Source organism: Pyrgilauda ruficollis, unplaced genomic scaffold (assembly GCF_017590135.1).
Source record: "Pyrgilauda ruficollis isolate IOZ18807 unplaced genomic scaffold, ASM1759013v1 scaffold53, whole genome shotgun sequence".
In the NCBI taxonomy this organism is placed as follows: Eukaryota; Metazoa; Chordata; class Aves; order Passeriformes; family Passeridae; genus Pyrgilauda; species Pyrgilauda ruficollis.
Window position 1 is genome coordinate 3,881,768 of NW_024526933.1, and position 6,000 is coordinate 3,887,767.

Sequence of the window (6,000 nt, forward strand, 5' to 3'; positions counted from 1 at the left end):
TTTTTAGCAAACATTAAAGCAGTCATTTATTCTCACTGAAATGTTGGGCCATTTGTGAAATGAAAGCAATGATGCATATTTATGATTTACACTGCTTTTTGTGGAAATGTCTGATAATGTTTATTGTGAACGTCCCCAGTAGTATAAACACTGTCACATTCATAAGAACTTTCATAGCTAAATTATTTGTTAGTTAACTAATTGCCATGTAATATAGCTTTCTTGCTTTCACCTTTTCTAAAATGCTGATCATGCACAATTTTACTGCAACACAGAAGTATTGCTGATTGTAATTGTATCATATTACACATTATATTTGCAGAAATATGTATTTATTTACATTCAAATACTTTGTTTAATCAAACAATATTTTAAGACTACAGTTTATTAAGATTTCAGTCTCATTAAATTCTGTCATAGTTCAATGATCAGAAGATCACTTACCTGGGGAGCAAAGAAATCTTTTGCAGCAAAGCTCTCTTCCCCAATTGCATGTTCTGTGTCATCACTGGAGGGCAGCAATGTCCAACATAAAAGTATTTTATCCCTCAGGTTTGGCTCCTGCTGCAAAAGCTAGCACTCAAACCCCCCACTTTAGAAACACATCCAGTCCAGACGTGGGTTTGTATAGCAGAACATTCGCCCTATGTTAGTTAAATTCAGTTCTGTTTTCAGTAAGACAGCCTTTCTGAGCAGTGTATTACTTGTTTGTGAAAACTCCCCCGAGGCTAATACTTCACATTCAAGAATCTTACACCACCTTCCCACTCCCACTACCCTGGGCTTTTGCTATAGATTGATTTGGCTGTTCTCTTGTTGGAGTCTGTGGTGCAGCAGATACTTCTGTGACTATGGGTGCCACCTGCTGCCTTGCAAAAATGGAATTTCATTATTTGATTTCTTTCATTTGTCTTTTAGGTTACTATTATTATGAAAAAAATACTGCTTAGGGCAATTTTCTGTAGTGGCAAGCATTTCATTATAGCTTTGGGTGGAGGGAAAAAACCCCATTCTACGTCCTCTGACTGACGTTTTACAGAATGAGGGATGTGTGCTGTGTTTTGTGTCCTAGGCTATCTTGTGGGCTTAAGAGAATCTCTTCATCTGTTTATCTTGCTAGCTTGACTATATTAATTTTGAGTAAGCAAATTATAAAAAAGTGAGAAGTAGAAGACATTCACTTTGTGACTATCCTTATAAGAGTTTTTAGTAGTGTAGAGGCGTGCATTAATTGACAATTCAACTAAAACAGCTGTAAATGTTAAGACTGGCTAGTCCCAAAGTATTTATTTATTCATTGCTCCATTTCATTGATGAAAAAAATATTAGTTCTTTACCCTGCTGATCAGCCTAGGGTAATGAACAAATGTTTGCAGTTGGAAACAAATAAGCTCCATGCTAGCCTTGCAGTGTGCAATGGAAAACACTTGCAAACATAGAAAAAAATGACTCATTAAGTGGCGAACCTCTGACCCTGGAACGAAGACATTGACCTGATGCTACAGGATTTGTTGCCTTTGCTGTGGAGGCTGTGGGCTGAGGTGGGACTAGCCCACCACTGCTCTGACAGCCCCTGCCAAAAAGATCTAGGCTAACTACCTGTGGCTGTGGTAGCTTCATGCCCCTGTGGGATCATGGTATCCTTGAATTAAAAATTTCCATATGCTGTATAAACTAATATATAAGACTACCTATAAGGTCCCAACCCTGCAAGGTGCTGACTGGTGCTGGCCAGTGCTAGTGGGCTAAGGTGGACTAAGGATCCTGGGAGCTGGAGAGTGAGGGTAAAGCAGGACTCTGGCTCTGGGAGCTCACCTGAGGTTCCTTCTCAGCAGAGGATCTGCAGAGTTGGGAGTGGAAGGGTGGAGCCACAGGGCTATGCTCCCAGCTAGTATAAAACATGTCCCCTGGCTTGAGTGGTGTGGTGAGGTGGTGGGTGCTGATATCTAGTGCTGGGGATAAGCCTCTTTGAGCCATAGTGTGTGTAGAAGCCCTTTCTGTGGGAGAAGAGAGAGCAAACTGATTTGTTGCAGACCAATGAGGCTGTGGTGAGTGTGGAGAGGAAATCAGTATAATGAATGAAATAATTTAATAATTAATGAAAGGGAATAGGCTCAGAGAGATGGGAACAGAAACAACAAAGTGGATGAGTGGAGGCCTAGAGAGAGTGCTGTTTATATGGACCTCCTGCAAATGCGCCTGTTTTTGAGAGGATGTCAGGGCTGTAGACTCCAAGCATGCTCTACCGCAGTGCCAGGTGAATTGCATAAAGAAGGAAAATACTTTGTGCTCAACCAGCCTGTGTGTGGCACAGGTCCTTGCCGCACGCTGGGTGTTGGTGCTGCGTTGAGCTCCTGCACACGCTGTGGGGGAGCAGGGCACAGGCCTTCTATGTGCTGTACAATTTTATATATACTCCCATTGCTTTACATAAGTTTTGGAGGTTTTTTACAACAGAGAATTTCAAGATTGTTTCATGTCCACTATCTGGAAGAGGCCCAGAACTGACATAATCTGTCTCTCTGAAGGACATGTTGGTGGCTGCAGCTGCTGGGGACTAGGAGCTGGGGCATTCAGGGTTAAGTACCCAGTGGACCACTCCAGTCACCCTGGGCAGCAAATGCTGAAACGCCATGCAAACTTGTGTATAAGCTTGACTGTGTAAAGGTAAGATCTAATCCAGCATTAGAGGATAACTGAGTAGAAGTTGCATTACAGACCCGTTGGACCCCACGTGGAGTTTGTAAGACGGTGAGTGCTAAAGCTACTTTGAGGGTAGGATAGTGTTTCCAGAGACAAAGTGGGTTGTGAATTGTTAACTTTTCCTTTGCCTGAACTTAAACCATAAGAAAAAAAAGGATTTTTTTTTTTTTTTTAAAGTCTCATAGAAAGCTTTTTTTTCTGTTTTTTTTTTTTTTTTTTTTTTTTTTTTGCTACTTTGAGGGTAGGATAGTGTTTCCAGAGACAAAGTGGGTTGTGAATTGTTAACTTTTCCTTTGCCTGAACTTAAACCATAAGAAAAAAAAGGATTTTTTTTTTTTTTTTTAAATTCTCATAAAAAACTTTTTTTTTTTTTTTTTTTTTTTTTTTTTTTTTTTTTGGTTGGTTTTTTTTTCCTGTGGTTTTTGGGAGGAGTTGAGTGAGATAATATTATTTTGAAGCAAGTCCAGCTGTATCTCATATGAAGATTTGATGTCAAATCTCCACATATATATATGTGTGTGTGTGTGTGTGTGTGGTGTGTGTGTGTGTGTTTGTGTGTGTGTGTGCCTATTAATATATATACACACATCCACACCCACATTTTTCCAAAATGAGTTGCTTATGAGGTTTCAAACGCCATGTTTGTATGATTGTTTTTGTGTTGCTTCAGTAACTCTGGAGCATTTATCCATGTAACAGCATGGTCTTCTGCTTCACTGGTTATATAGAACTCATGCCTCAATAACTTTGTTTGATAGGATTCAGATGAAATGCTGCTTAGTATATTTTGTGTTTAAAAGCTTACTTTTAGCAAATAAAAGCAGGCATTTAAAAAGGCATAATCAGGTTGACTTAATAGGCTAATTAGGTTTAAACGTATATATTAAAATAGATGGCTGAACCACCTCTTTTTAATTGATGCAAATGTTGCTTTTTATTGTGGTACAATTGAAATGTGGACTATTGCCAAATGTAGTTTTTGTAAATGAAGAGACCTTCATCCCTGTATAAATAAAAAATATCCTAATTGGCAGTGTATTTGAGGAATTGATTATGGAAGTTGTTTTAGGAAGATGAATATCCATATGACTTTTACAGAATCTTCACATGTGAACAGTTACTACAGGGCATTGTGGTGCTAATTTCAATTAGCCTGCAGGAGTAGGCTTAACCCTTGTGTTACCAGTACTCCAAAATTATTAAACTGGCAGAGTAGAATTTGCTGTCCTAGCAGATAAGTGAGACTTCATCAGATAAAAGTTGATCAAGGAGCAGCAGATAGAAAGGGGTAGTCCCCATATTTCAACTAACTCACTGGTCATTCTTCAGTCACTTTCTTGCAGGTTCTTAGAGTTCAGCAGTTACTTTCAGTGTGTTCCAGCAACAGATAAATGTTGATCTGGAACAAGTAAGAAAGTAGTTTTTTGAATCTGAGAGTTTTACCAGTTGTCTTATATGTCACTGAAATTCCATCTCAGACTCTTGTGTTAGTAATTCCTCAAGTATGGCAAAGCAGAAGGGTTGTCTTGCAAGTGAGTTTCATACATAAGAAGTTAATAGCTTAAATTCCATATCTAGAATTCAATCCAGACTTGAAACTACTGATTGCACCAAGGGAAAGAGGGATATGACAGGTAGTAGGTGGAGACCTATTCTTGAGTGCTGGACTCAGTAGGATCTATTAGGTAATGTCTAAAAGATTGTTGAATTCACTTGGTTTATCCCCTCAAAACTTAGTAAATAAGACACTAAGAATGCCTGGAAGGGTTTTTTCCTAACAAGCAAATGACTATCAGTTAGAGGATTTATTGGGAGAAACATAACAAATCATGGTCATTACACTGTCTTCAGAGTACTCTCCAGAATCTATAAGAAGTAGCTGTTTGCCAAAAATGGCTAGAAATCTACACTGGTGATTTGCTTCATCCTTTTTCAACTAGTAGGAAATGTGCTACTCAGTGGATATGGAATTGAATGGATGGCCACAATCAGCAAATTGCAATCAATGGCTCAAGTGGAGACCAGTGACCAGGGATGACTGGTGTCCTCCAGGGTTGTTGTTGGGACCAGTGCTGTTAAACAGCTTTGTCAGCAACATGGACAGTGGGATGCAGTGCACCCGAACAGCACCAAGCTGTGTGGTGTGGATGACACACTGGAGGGAAAGGATGCTATCCAGAGGGACTGAGAGAGGTTTGAGAGATGGGCTTGTGTGAACCTCATGAAGATCAGCAAGGTCAAGTGTAAGGTCCTGCACTAGGGTCAGGAAAATCCCAAGCACAAATACAGGCTGGGCAGAGAATGAATTTAGACCAGTCTTGATGAAAATGCTTTGGGGATGCTGGTGGATGAGAGACTGGACATGAGCTGGTATCCCAGAAAATCTGTTGTGTCCCAGGCTGTATCCAAAGCAGTGTGAATATCAGGACAAGGGAAAGGATTCAGTTCCTCTGCTCTCCTTTGGTGAGACCCCACCCACAGTGCTGCATCCAGCTCCAAGCTGGACATCACAGGAAGGACACTGAGAAAGTCCAGAGGAGAGCCCTGAAGATGATCAGAGAACTGGAGCACCTCCCCTGTGAGGATGGGCTGAAGGAGCTGTGACCGTTCACTCAGGAAAACAAAAGGCTTCAGGTAGATCTTATAGCAGCCTTTCAATATCTAAAGACAGGCTACAAGAGAGCTGGAGATGGACTTTTTTACAAGGGCTTGTAATCATAGAACAAGGGGGAATGCCTTCAAACAGAAAGTGAGTTGACTTAGATCAGATAAAGAAGTTTTTTACAATGTAGTGCTGAGACAGTATTTCACGTTGTCCTGAGAATTTGTGGGTGACCTGGAAGTGTTGAAGGCCAGGCTGCACAGAATTTTGGGCCACCTGATCTAGTGGAAGATGTCCCTGTCCATGGGAGAGGGGTTGGAAGTAAACAAACTTTAAAGTCCTTCCAACCCGAACCATTCTATAATTCTATGAAATATTGACATCAGACATTTGGTATTACTTTTTCCTGTGGTATTCTTGGATGTGCCATTTCAAGGACTTTTCAATTCATGATTCAGGAATATTTCCACAAGACATGCATCTATACTTGAGCTATGGAAATTAATCTTTTGGCTATGTACCATGAGCAGATACGCTTTAAACATTTGGAAAAGAGAACTTCCTGTTTGGTCACCTAACTCTGTAGACAAATGATCCTTCCTTATTTGGTATCATGGATTTTTTTTTTTTTTAATTTTTTTTTTTTTTTTTTTTTTTTACCCATTCAAAAAGGTTAAACCCCCTTTAGCATTTTA